The sequence below is a fragment of the Cydia pomonella genome, chromosome 13, assembly GCF_033807575.1.
Source record: "Cydia pomonella isolate Wapato2018A chromosome 13, ilCydPomo1, whole genome shotgun sequence".
Classification (NCBI taxonomy): Eukaryota; Metazoa; Arthropoda; class Insecta; order Lepidoptera; family Tortricidae; genus Cydia; species Cydia pomonella.
This window is the reverse complement of record NC_084715.1, coordinates 3,317,747-3,331,131: the sequence shown is the minus strand read 5'-3', so window position 1 is coordinate 3,331,131 and position 13,385 is coordinate 3,317,747. Positions and strand designations below refer to the sequence as shown.

The following is a 13,385-nucleotide window of genomic DNA, read 5'->3' as shown; positions in this document are numbered from 1 at the left end:
TATTTGGAGGTCCCCCATAAGGCTACGTTTACACAAACCAATAAGTTCACTATTATTCATACATTACAAGTCCTAATAATATTTACCTCTGCTCCGCATAGAATTGGCCCATATTTTAATCCGCAAAAATAAACCATGTCAAACTCCTAAACACGATTTCACTCGTTGCCTACTCGCGGTATATTAAATAAATCGAGCAAACACGCCGTTTATTTACTTTTCTTAAATCGATTTTCGGCAAATACGAGGTTTAAGCCGCGTGGCTAAGGAGCAGTTACACGAACGCATGTAATTTGACATTCGATTGTTAACTGCAGATGCACTACTACGACATTACAGCGACCTGTCAAATTTCTTAATAAATTTAGTGACGGATTGGGGCTTCCGGTTCGACCGCCATCTTTATAGTCACGCCTCGTGATTAATTCCTTTATTTTTTGCTCATCAATATTATTTGAAGTGTAATATCGATAGCTTATTATACAGTAAACTGATGTGGTAGTGTGCAGTGAATGGAGAATTAATCTTGAAACGCGTTTAACCACCATTTTGGAGTCAACGGCCGGTAGTCCGCGTGCTACTTGTAAAGTCCAGCTATCGGTTTACAAGAGCTGATAAAATTACCGTACACTGTCTTGTACTAACCGTACAATTTTAGTCGTATTTAAAGCTTCTATGACCTTGATACTGGCGAAATAGTCCCACTGGACTGAAGCCATAATTTTAAAAAAGAAGAAGTGTGACGGATTAAACGTCATAATTGCGGCAGTGACGTGGCTGCGGATGTCATTCAAAGTGACTTATTTTGTCGAGGAAATTCATAGATACAGCTGTGCACACATACTATGCTAGAGTGCGTTAAATAAATAAATCAATCAATCATTTATTTATTTGCAAAAATACAGTAACATAAGGTTAGGACTATATAGGTTAGCTATATATATATGTATATATTTTTTGTATATAGTAATAAATGTAGTCTATCTTAATTTTACATATGTAGTATATGTATTACATTGTATTTTTACTACTTTTTTCTTTATTTTTATTTTTTTGCACCACCCGTTAACTTCGCTTCGTTCGCCATCTCACTATCTGAAGGTTGTCTGGAAGAGATCGCTGTTTAGCGATAAGTCCGCCTGTTGTTACCTACCAATGTGTATATTTTATCAATTTCTGTATCTGTTTTTTATGTAGTGTGCAATAAAGAATTTTATTATTATTTCCTTTATTTATCTCTTTCTCTCAGATTAGGCTTTTTACAATATGTATATAAAAGTAAAATATATAAACACTTACAAAACAATACAAAAGATATAAACACATTATAAAAAACCTAACCTAGGGTGCCGCCAGCAGCGGGGCAGGGCCCAAGCTGCCGGTGGTCAGGGCCACAGGGAGAGGAACCGCCGCACTATCCGCGCCGTGTCCAAGATCACCGCCTTCTGCATCTGACCCTTGATCCAACCACCTAGCGAGAGTCTCTCAAGGTGTTGGTCGAGACTCTTCGCTATGAGACCGTTCGCTGAAACGACTATCGGGACAATGATCGTCGAATCAACATCCCACATGGCGGTTATCTCGTGAGCCAAGTCTAGGTACTTACTGGACTTGTCCTTCTCGGCTTTCACGAGATTCTCATCATGGGGGATGGTGATGTCGACGAGCACGGTCCGGCGTTGCGATCGATCTATTATCACGATGTCAGGCTTATTGGCTACAATAGTCCTGTCAGTGATAATAGATCGATCCCAATAGAGCGTGGCACGACCATTTTCGAGAACTGGCGCAGGTGAGTACTTGTAGTACGGTACTTCGCGGTCCACAAGGCGGTATAGAAGAGCAAGTTGCTGGTGAATAATTCTGGCTACGAGATTATGTCTGTGCAAGTACTCGCCGTTAGCAAGATGAGAACAACCGGAAATGATATGCCTGAGTGACTCTCCGGGACGGCGGCATGCCCGACAAATGTCGACCGTACCGTCCTTCAGGATATATTTCCGATAGTTGTTCGTCATCATAACTTCGTCCGCAATTGCACAGGCAAAACCCTCGGTTTCTCCGAAGAGGTCCCCGAATCGTAACCAGTTCACCGACGCGAGCAGGTCCACGTCAGGTCCCGTGAGGGCCTTGTAGAACCGCCCGTGTAGCACCTTACTCTCCCATGCCGCTTTGCGATCCGCAGTACTTAGTACCACAGGTTTGCGCCAGTTCTCGTTTGCCAAGGAGAGCGGCGTGAGGTTCCTGTCTACTGCCACCACGTCACGATGCATCCCACACTCGTTGTTAAGGAAATAATTCCTGAGATTGCACACCTCGCGGTTGTGGAGATCTTTGGCGTTTAGGAAGCCTCGACCTCCACACTTCCGTGGGATGTACAATCTCATAACAGACGAGCGTGGGTGTAGCATACGGTGTGTGGTGAGCAGTAGTCGGACCCTCCGATCCAGGGCGTCCAGCTCGGTCTGAGTCCACCTTAGTATGCCAAAGGAGTATATGAGTAGGGGCATTACCCAGGCGTTGAAGGCGCGCACTTTGTTGCCTCCTGACAAAAGACTGTTAAGGACTTTTGTGAGCCGACTGAAAAAGCGCTCCTTCACCGCTATTATTATTATTAATATAATATACTAGGTACAGTCAAAAGTTTCAAATCCTTAAATAGCGGCTTACATGATGTTAACATGTTTACATTACATATAGCTCTTATGGACTGTTTTTGAGCTATAATATTTGGAATTATAGCTCAAAAACAGGAATTATACCTTAAATCGGAAATCTGAAGTTGAAATTGTATTGACAAGTATGTGGTCTATAAATCATACTATGCCTGGAAAAGGTTTAAGACAAGCAACTTTCTGAGCTGAACTCTGAAATATCCAAAACTCACTTCCTCGAGCCAGACATTTTCAATTTAATCTTGTTCATCTTGTGGAGCCTTCAAATATTTGATGAAGTGATTGCGAATCCAAGGAAATGTTTATTTTTCACTTAAGTATAAACGTTTTAAGATGCTCAACCTCTTTTCTTATACTGTGATGAAGAAAGCTTTGAAATATACTAGACTAGCTTCTTCTGTCCTCCATATATAAAATATCTGCCATTTTCTTCTCAAGGGACTACAGTAGATTCTTGAAAAAAGGAGTGTACATATTTTTAATGGGTCGGCAACGCGTATGTAACACCCCTAGAGGCGGGCCGTATGTTTGTTTGCCATCACTTGGTATAAAAAATATTGACTTACATAATAAACACTCAAATCTGTAATGCATTCTTTATTGTTGTATTATATTTTTTGTTGATTTTATTGTGTACAGTCAAGTGTAAAAATAGGGGCGTATCTTACTCAAAAATATGTCCCATAGCTTCTTATTCCAGTGTAATAAGAGCGTAGTACCATATTAATGAGACGATTCTTTCGTACATATTTTTGCACTTGACTGTACCATATTATAATTGTATTTGCATGTATTTAAGCATGTTCCAATATAATAATAATTCAACCTATATATGTCCCACTGCTGGGCACAGGCCTCTTCTCATGCGCGAGAGGGCTTGGGCTATGGTCCCCACGCTAGCCCAATAGGTACGGATTAGGGACTTCACAATCTTCACATACACCTTTGAATTTTTTCGCAGAAGCTATGTGGATATGACGTCCGACTTTCAATCCGGAGGTCACAGGTTCAAATCCTGGCTCGTACCAATGAGTTTTTCGGAACTTATGTACGAAATATCATTTCATATTTACCACTATCTTTTCGGTGAAGGAAAACATCGTAAGGAAACCTGCATTCCTTTTGCGAAGAAATATATTCTATTGCAAATAAAAATAATTTATTGATTGATTGAATATCCTTTCATATCAACATTTTATCTAAAAAGTTTTAGCTGTATAAACGTTTAAAAAGAAACGGTAAGAAATACGAACTTACTTTCGTATTTATAACATTATTCTTTTAGGCAAGCATGTATGTATATATATATATATATATATATATATATATATATATATATATATATATGCTTGCCTAAAAGATGTATATATATACCTAAAAGATGTCTATTTACTCTCGATTTAAAAAGATCCAAGATAAGATTTTAGTATTATCGTTTAATAACGTTTTTAATATCTTTAAGTATCTGTAACTATTTATCTTCCCTACAAGTGTTTATCTTGCCCCACCTAACAGATTATTTTTGACCGTTCTTGGGTTTAATTAAATGTATGCTTTCGTCGGACAGATTGAACTAACATACTACTACCATACCAATTGAAATAGAACTGCTGGGCTAAGCCAATCTTACCCACTTTCAATATACCCACCTTAATTCTTTTTACCTACTGGAATATCAGTTTTTACATTATTTGTTTTTGAGATACCGCTTTTGGAGAAGTGCGGAACATATCGAGGGCTTCATGCTAAAGGGGCGTATAAGCAAGAACCCTACTTTTCAGGAGAGACAAAAAACTGAATAACTTTTGTTACAATGTACCGATTGTTCTACAATTTTGCATAGAGTATTTAAATTACTATCTGTTTCATGTGTCATGCCTAGTTTCGTTCTACGTATTCTAAAAAGCAGTAATTATGTAGTTACGCCTCTTTACCACGACAATAATTTCCGACATATAGGTTGAATTTTTTTGAAAAATACTTGAGATTTATGGTCGTATAATTCATTTTTTTTTCTACTCGATAATTTAATCATGAAAGGTGGAAATACTGTTAATAATGCGAAATACTTTAATTTTACAGTAATTTAGTCATCATTGGGTACCTAGTTTCTTCTATTTTTTCTGATTTTTATACGCCCGTCTGGGCTGACGAATCTATCGTGTAAGTATCCTTTATTTGTGGCCGTATAATAGGGCGCCAAATTATATTTTGACTAAATATTCATAAATTCATCTAGATTTTAGCATTAAAATGATTCCTGATGGTTTTGATAGTGTCACAACTGTCCACGAGATTAAGCAATGTCGACTCGAGCTGGTTACCGATTGGGTAAGTAACTATTTTGAATTGCCACTTTGAGCATATCAGTGTTTCAATAGCCTCCGTGGTCTAATGGTTAGAGCGGTTGTCTCTCGATTCGGAGGTTCCGGGTTCGAATCCCGGTGGGGACACTGTCAAGCAAAAGTCGCTTTGTGACTTTGTGAGACTATTCCCGGTTTGGCTAGGACATTGCAGGCTGAATCACCTGATTGTCCGAAAAGTAAGATGATTCTGTGCTTCGGAAGGCACGGTGTAAAGTCGTTGGTCCCGGCTGCTATCTATCCGGTGGTGCTCGTCATGAGAGCCATGTCAGAGGCCTTTGGCGACTCAATAACTCTAACACCAGGGTTTTTAAGGTACATCAATCTTACAACCCACACGATAAGAAGAAGTGTTTCAAAAGACAATCACGCCGTTTATTCTGATTTTTGCCTATAATAGCAGTCGTTTAGCACTTCGCTGGGAGCTAGAGTTAAGACGTGTGGTCTTACTTAAGAAAACTGACTTAACTGAATTCCAATAAGATCATTTTTACTATTTGTGATAGTAGGTAAATGGTAGTCGCTCAAAAGTCGAGTAGTACAAAACGATTTAATAGAAAAGAATAAAATTGAAATTGGTAGTAAAGGATGCATGGAAATTGCTAAGACAACACAATGACAGCTTTACTAAAAAAGCAGTCAAGAAACAATCAAACGATTAAATTTAGAGTGCATTAACTAAAACAAAAGGTTAAAGTTAAAACGTATCAAAACTTGTATTCAGACAATAAACATTACTCCTTCTTTAATGGTACCACTGGTAACAAAATTATAACTATCTTAAACAATAAAATATTAATCAAAACTTCTAAACAAATAAATACGACATCATTTATCGTCATTTCATAAAAAGAAACAATATTAAATCTTCTGTACTAATAAACCTAAAAGTAGTTTAGCTAACAACTTAACTCATTTACGTCTCCATCAAATTATAACAGAGGAATGTTACACTTAAGAATTACTACCACCCCGACGGAGGACGAGTGGCTACAGACATATGAGGTAATCAGCCCGCAGCGCACGCAGTGGACCTTAAACAGCTTTGACTCCTTCAAATCTCCAGGAATGGATGGGATCTTCCCTGCGCTTCTTAAATGGGGCGGGAAGCATCTCACTCTGAAGCTGACCATCGTTCTGCGCGCCTGTCTGGCTCACCGGTACGTGCCGAAGCAATGGAGGGAGGTCAAGGTTATCTTCATACCGAAACCAGGTAAAAACGACTACTCGGACCCCAAATCCTTCAGGCCCATCAGCCTGACCTCTTTCATGTTGAAAACATTAGAGAGGTTGTGTGACAGGTACCTTAGAGAGAGGGTGCAAATTCATGTGCCCTTGCATCCAAACCAATATGCCTACAGCCCTGACAAATCTACAGAATCGGCACTTCACGCAGTAGTAAGTAAAATTGAGGTGGCGGTCAAAAACAGATCCATGTGCTTAGGAACCTTCATAGATATAGAAAGGGCTTTCGACAGGACCAGAGACCAGGTTCAGTAGCATTACAGCAGCACTGGTAAGACATGGCGCGAATGCAGTTATGACAGAATGGATAAACAACATGTTGAGCCAACGAACCCTCAAACTCGGGACGGGCGAAACACAGCAGGCATTAATGGCAAAAGGATGCCCCCAAGGAGGAGTCCTATCGCCACTACTATGGACCCTTGTGGTAAATGACCTGATCACCACACTAAACAATAATCACTATTACATAATCGGCTATGCTGAAGACATAGTGATACTGACGAGCGGCAATCATGCAGGTACGGTATGCGATGTTACCCGCTCTGCACTAGCCATCGTGGAACGCTGGTGTTTTAACAACGAACTCTCAGACAATCCCAACAAAACTGAGCTGGTTATGTTCACCAACAAACACTTCCGCCTGTTCGACACTGAACTCCAACTATCTGCGGAAGTAAAGTATTTAGGGGTAATACTTGACAGCAAATTAAATTAGAGCAATCACCTAAACGCCAAAATTGACAAAGCCACAGTCGTAATCTGGCAATGTCGTAGAATAGTGGGTAGAACCTGGGGGCTAACCCCAAAGATAACTCTATGGCTTTACCAGGCAGCCATGCGACCAATAATAAGCTACAGTGCGATAGTTTGGTGGCCACGCACCACACTATCCGTAGTTGAAGCTGAACTACAACGAATCCAGAGGTTGGCCTGTATGGCGACCACGGGCTGCATGAGGACAATACCAACCGCGGCCCTGGAAGCCTTACTGAGCCTGCCGCCGCTGCACCTCTTTATACAACAAGAAGCGCTAGGCTACGGCGGTACGTCTCAAAAAATCTAATCTCTGGAGACCACCTAGGGTACCACACACCGAGATCCTCTACGAGGCGATAGGTAAGGAACCCCTAATAGAAGCGGTGACTGACAGGATACCCAGACAATTCGTCTTCGACAAGAAATTAAGATACAGTTACACGAAGAACCTCGTGAAGGACTCAACCCATGAGAGCTAAGAATCTTCACGGATGGATCAAAGACAAGGTCAGGCACTGGCGCTGGAGTATTCTCAGAGGACCTAAACATACATATCTCAACACCACTAGGACTTGACTAGGTGCCCACAATACAGTCTTCCAGGCAGAATTGGCATCATAATGGCAGCACACGCAATCGCCTCAAGGAAAGTATTGGACTATTCCATCCGCATACTCTGATAGTTGGTCAGTACTACAAGCTCTGCAAAGTTATACTTTGACCTCAGGGCTAATCTACAAATGCCACAAAGCTCTGTCAGAGGTAAGCACCACCACCAGCTTAACTCTGCAGTGGATCAAGGGACACAGCAACTCGCGAGGGAACGATGCGGCCGACATATTGGCGAGAGGATGTTCGGAACTGAGGGTGGCAGGACCGGAGCCAATTATACCTCTGCCTTATGCCTGGCTCCGGAACATGCTGCGACACAACACCAAGGTAAAACACCAACCGTACTGGTCTAACCTAGGCACGTGCAGGCAGGCGAAGGAAGCCCTCCCGAAAATCGACCCCGGTTTGTCGAGGAGGCTGAGACAGCTGAAGAGGCCACAGGTCCGGCTTTTGACTGGGGCCATAACCGGCCACGCCCCACTAAACAAATACCTACTAACACTACGTGTTACAGATAGCCCCCTCTGCAGAGAGTACTCGGAGGCAGAGGAGACAGCCGCCCACGTCATTCTTGAATGCCCAGGGCAGAGCCATCAGCATCAGAGCGCTCCACTTTATTGTTATTATTCGCACGAGATGCATACCATACTGTAACGCACTAGACACTGACTGAGAGACAGGAGGCCCTAGTGCGCTTACCCGCTTGACAGAAAGGGATAGCAATATGCGGAAATCAAGGACGCTGTCTCCGCGCCCTTTTGGCCCGGCATTATTTGAAGGCCAACGTAATTTTTGTACGGTCGTATGTTCATACGCCTCTTTGCCGCGACGCACTTTGAGGATAGTTGTTAAAAGTTTATGGTCGTATGTATGTACGCCTATATAGCGTGACACTATTTGGTGGTTCGCACTGTCACATGAGAGAAGTATGTACGTACGCCTTTTTACTCCGATGAATATCGGGGACTGAATGAAAATATCACTTATACGCCTTCAGTACGGCTTTTTGGAACGACATAAAATTATGACTGTCTGTTATACGCCAAATGATTTTTTAATTATTTAATTAACTAATTGTTATGATAAAATTATGAAAAAAATTGTGCTTACGTATTGTTACAAGACGAATACGATGCCGTTAAAAACGAAAAATGGCATTTTTGCGTATACGCCCCTTTGGCCTGAAGCCCTCGATATATACCGCATGTCTCTCAGCAAAAAGCCTATGGTGACCGTCGTGGCATAGTTTTTTTTTTAAATACTACGTCGGTGGCAAACAAGCATACGGCCTGCCTGATGGTAAGCAGTCTCCGTAGCCTATGTACGCCTGCAAATCCGGAGGAGTTACATGCGCGTTGCCGACCCTCTACCCCACCCCCCTCGTTGAACTCTGGCAACCTTACTCACCGGCAGGAACACAACACTATGAGTAGGGTCAAGTGTTATTTGGCTGCGGTTTTCTGTAAGGTGGAGGTACTTCCCCAGTTGGGCTCTGCTCTGGATCTGGAATGATATCCGCTGTGCTGTGCCCTACCACACAAGGCGAGATGACATTCACAATGCCCATACCACTCTTTTGGACGTAGTTTAAGGACTTACCCGGGTCCAAGGTAGGAAGGCATCTTTTTATAATCAGTAGTCCAACTTCGAACATTTTAAATCCTCGTTCCAAATTCAACATCTCGGACTCATTTCCTCGCCGGCGAAGGTTCGCCATGCTTACACCCCGACTCGAAATATATGATCATTGTCAAGAGGGCGCCGTTATTCTCATGTATAGGGCGACAGATCCCCCCCCTGACCCCTAGTGTAAATAAATTCGATTTTGAAACGTGACGTACGCGTTTGCGTTTAGTCTCATTTTGTATTGGATTTAGAAAGAGCGCGCCAAGCGGGACGTTTAGGAAACTCAAAATCCTATACAAAATGAGACTTAACGCAAACGCGTTCGTCACGTTATGATGTCGATAAAATATACACTAGGGGTACAGTTTATTATGTAAAATTTAGTTACAATTAAATCCCGCAATATGGCGCGTGATCATATATTACTGGTCAGGCTTTAAATCTGTCGCGTCGTCACTTGTTTTTACCCGAGATACGCTCATTTTGTGTTGTCCGAAGTTAGACTACACGGCATAAATCGGTGTACAGTCACGCCTAAAAATATGGATACGAACAAAGTCCCAAAAATATGTATACACGACCTTATTGCCCATATATTAAGGTGTATACATATTTTTGCCACTTATCGTCCGTATCTATATTTTTGGTCGTGACTTTTTTTTATACACTGGTGGTATAAAAAAAAGGAAATTGATATGAGGACGCACTTGTAAACTTTTGTGTCGGTTATTATTAGAGCTTCCATTTTTTTTTAATAGAATAATCTTCTCAAGAATGTCAAGATTGTAAAGCAACAATGATTGAACCCTTCACACCCTCGAGCGACCCAGACCTTTCATCGTAAAACTTCATACAAGGACAAAGACAGGTTACAATATAGACTGGTAGTCATTCAGCTTTAAGTAGGCATATATATGATTATATTATGTATTAAATCCCTGTTATAACAAATTCAAAAGTAAATTATTTTTTTAAGTGTCGGTCTGTCTCCTTTTCATAATTAAATATGTTATGGATAGAGTTTGAGGCCCATGGAAGGACATAGTATAGGTTTTATTAATCATCATCCTCATACCATAATCATTCCACGCTGACGGAGTTACGGGCAGACACTAGTATAATACCTGTTCGCTTCAAGTTGGCCGTTGCCTACCGGCCCGCTTCCCCGCATCACCCCCTCTGACGCCTTATCCAGTCGGCTACCATAGTTTTACAACCACTCTTATTACTTGCATTTAATACTAATACAAATATTATTAAATAATGTGAGCATTAGAAATTAAAATACATATTTATTTTTTTGTCGACGTACTAGTAATTGTACCTGTGACGTTATCATGTCACGCCGACGGGCAACTTGAGGTGAACGGGTAGTACCACTTAATGGAGATCAAAGTTTTGCAAGATGGTACCACAATCCATACATTGAGGTCCCAAATCAGCAGGCATATGATAGACACTGTTATCTACAGATAAAGATACGCTTGTAACGATATAACGCAATATTGATAGAGACCTAGATCCGGGACCTCGATGTATGCCTTGTGGTACAGTCAGCATCAAAAGTAGCGGATCAATCAACGCGCCAAAAGTATCTGATATTCCGTATAACTTTTCCAAATGTAGATAATTTTCTAAAATTTGGGTTCAAAAATATATCTTTTACAGTCTTAGTTATTCTATATTAAAGACATCACTTTTTGTTAAGCTGTAACAGAATGGTAGATACTTTTGAAGCGTTATTTGATCCGCTACTTTTGATGCTGACTGTACCATCTCGGATGAATCTACATAATAATATATGAAAATAATTAATAACACTGTGTATAAATTGACAGTCTTCATTTTTTACATATTTCTGGTAAAAGTATCATACGTAAATACAAGAATTTTACGCATCGAAAACTTTTTGTGTAATGTAATACGAATCCGATCCTTAGTAAAAATATTTTTCCTTAGATTATGAAAGCAGGCAGATGGTTTCACCAAATCTTTTTTTCCAAGTTGCATAATAAATGTATAGTACCTGGGCGACCGAGCTTTGCTCGGTTATAACTATTTATTGTAATATGGTGGTGTATAGGTGATAATCTTAACTACATTTTTTTACTAAATTAAACTTGTCTAAAACAATAAAAATTAAAATATTATGTATAAGCTTGAACATATAAAAAAAAAAAAAGTTAGTCACCGGGCGGGATTCGAACCCGTAACACTGGTTGTTTCTTGCCGCCCGCGTCTTAACCCGCTGGACCAGACGGACAGTCAAGTGGCCTGCAGCACGAAATTAGCGACCATATTCGGCGTCGAAAGAAAAACGCATGAAAACTCAAAAACACGCGTTTTCCCAAGCATAAGACCAATCTAGATCGATTGTTTACCCCCAAAAACCCCCATATACCAAACTTCAGCGAAATCGTTAGAGCCGTTTCCGAGATCCCGGAAATTATATATATATACAAGAATTGCTCGTTTAAAGGTATAAAGGTATAAGATAAGATACCTACAGAAAGCATGCTCGGTAAAGCTGTTTGTCGTAGACATTAATTTTATTGGAAGCAACGGCTTTGTGACATTCCATCCTTAAGGGAATACTGAAAATACTGGGCCTTATTAGGATTTTTTTATACTACGTCCGTGGCAATCATGCATACGGCCCGCCTGATGGTAAGCAGTATCCGTACCCTATGTGCGCCTGCAATTCCAGATGAATTACATGCGCGTTGCCGACCCTAACCCCCTCCCGCCCTCGTTGAGCTCCGGCAACCTTACTCACCGGCAGGAACACAACACTATGAGTAGAGTCTAGTGTTATTTGGCTGCGGTTTTCTGTAAGGTGGAGGTACTTCCCCCGTAGGGCTCTGCTCTAGATCTGGAATGACATCCGCTGTGCTGTGCCCTACCACACAAAGCGAGATGACATTCACAATGCCCATACCTCTCTTCATGTCAGTTTGCTCACGATATTTTTCATTGCCGAAGGACAAACATTAAACTTTCTAAGATAGATTAGTTCCGAGTGTCCATACGCTTTGAAAATGAAATAAAATAACATGAAATTGACTCTGAACTATAATTTCTGTAATGTCTTCCAAATAATTTGGTAATATATTCACGTGTTTATTTTCTAAAAGACAGTCAAAAGCCACAAAACTTCCAAGCTCATGTTTACCTACATCTCAGAACGTGTTCAAAACTGCATGTCCAGCATAATACAATAACTGTAAGGACGACCAGTGTAAACTTTGAAACTAACAAGGTTATACAAAAATCTACTTTATATAAAACGTCTTAAGTTTTAAAATACAAACGGTTGAAATATACAAATGGATGTTCACATTCACACCAGAAAGCAGCATTTGCACTGCCCGTAGTGTCCGTGTATTCAATAAATATTCGCATTAATTCCGTGAGCGCGGGCAAGTCAAGTTTTAGGATCAATTCTACAAGGGTATAAGGGTGTTATTGTATGAACAATACAATACAATACAAAACCTCTTTATTGCACAACCGCAGAACAAATGTACATGGAAAAACATATAATACATGAAGATAGAGGTAAACAACAGGCGGCCATATGCTACAGAGCGAATATGATTCGCTGGTGATGGTGCGAAAACTCGAAAAAAGACTCCATTCATGTCCATATCAAGATTTCTACTCGAACGAAATCCCACGGTGTGGCACTATCCGTTGATCATTGTTCATACATTGCGGTATTTGATCGGTTGGCTGAATTGAATGTAACCTCAATAGTTCCCAATGTACCTCTAAATAAACTCGCATACGAGTTCGCCCGCCATCCTGAGGTGTTCAGTACCCCTAGTGTAAACGTATTCGATAGCGAAACGTGACGTACGCGTTAAGTCTCATTTTGTATGGGATTTTGAGTTTCCAGAACGTCTCGCTTGGCGCGCTGTTTCTAAATCCCATACAAAATGAAACTTCACGCAAACGCGTACGTAACGTCACGCTATCGAATAAATTTACACTAGGGGTTCAGATATTAAATGCAGCTGCATTACTGTTTTAGTGACGGAATGAACGTCGTAATCGCGACAGTAATGCGTCATCGATTTTTTTTTCTAGGAAATTGACAGATACA

At 40.7% G+C, this 13,385-nt stretch overlaps 1 protein-coding gene across 2 annotated transcripts in view; it reads right to left on the bottom strand.

Moving 5' to 3' along the window:
• The window catches only part of LOC133523998 (fibronectin type III domain-containing protein 5), a 240,989-nt gene that overhangs the window by 144,518 nt on the left and 83,086 nt on the right, over positions 1–13,385 (bottom strand). The gene's annotated exons all lie outside the window — the stretch shown is intronic.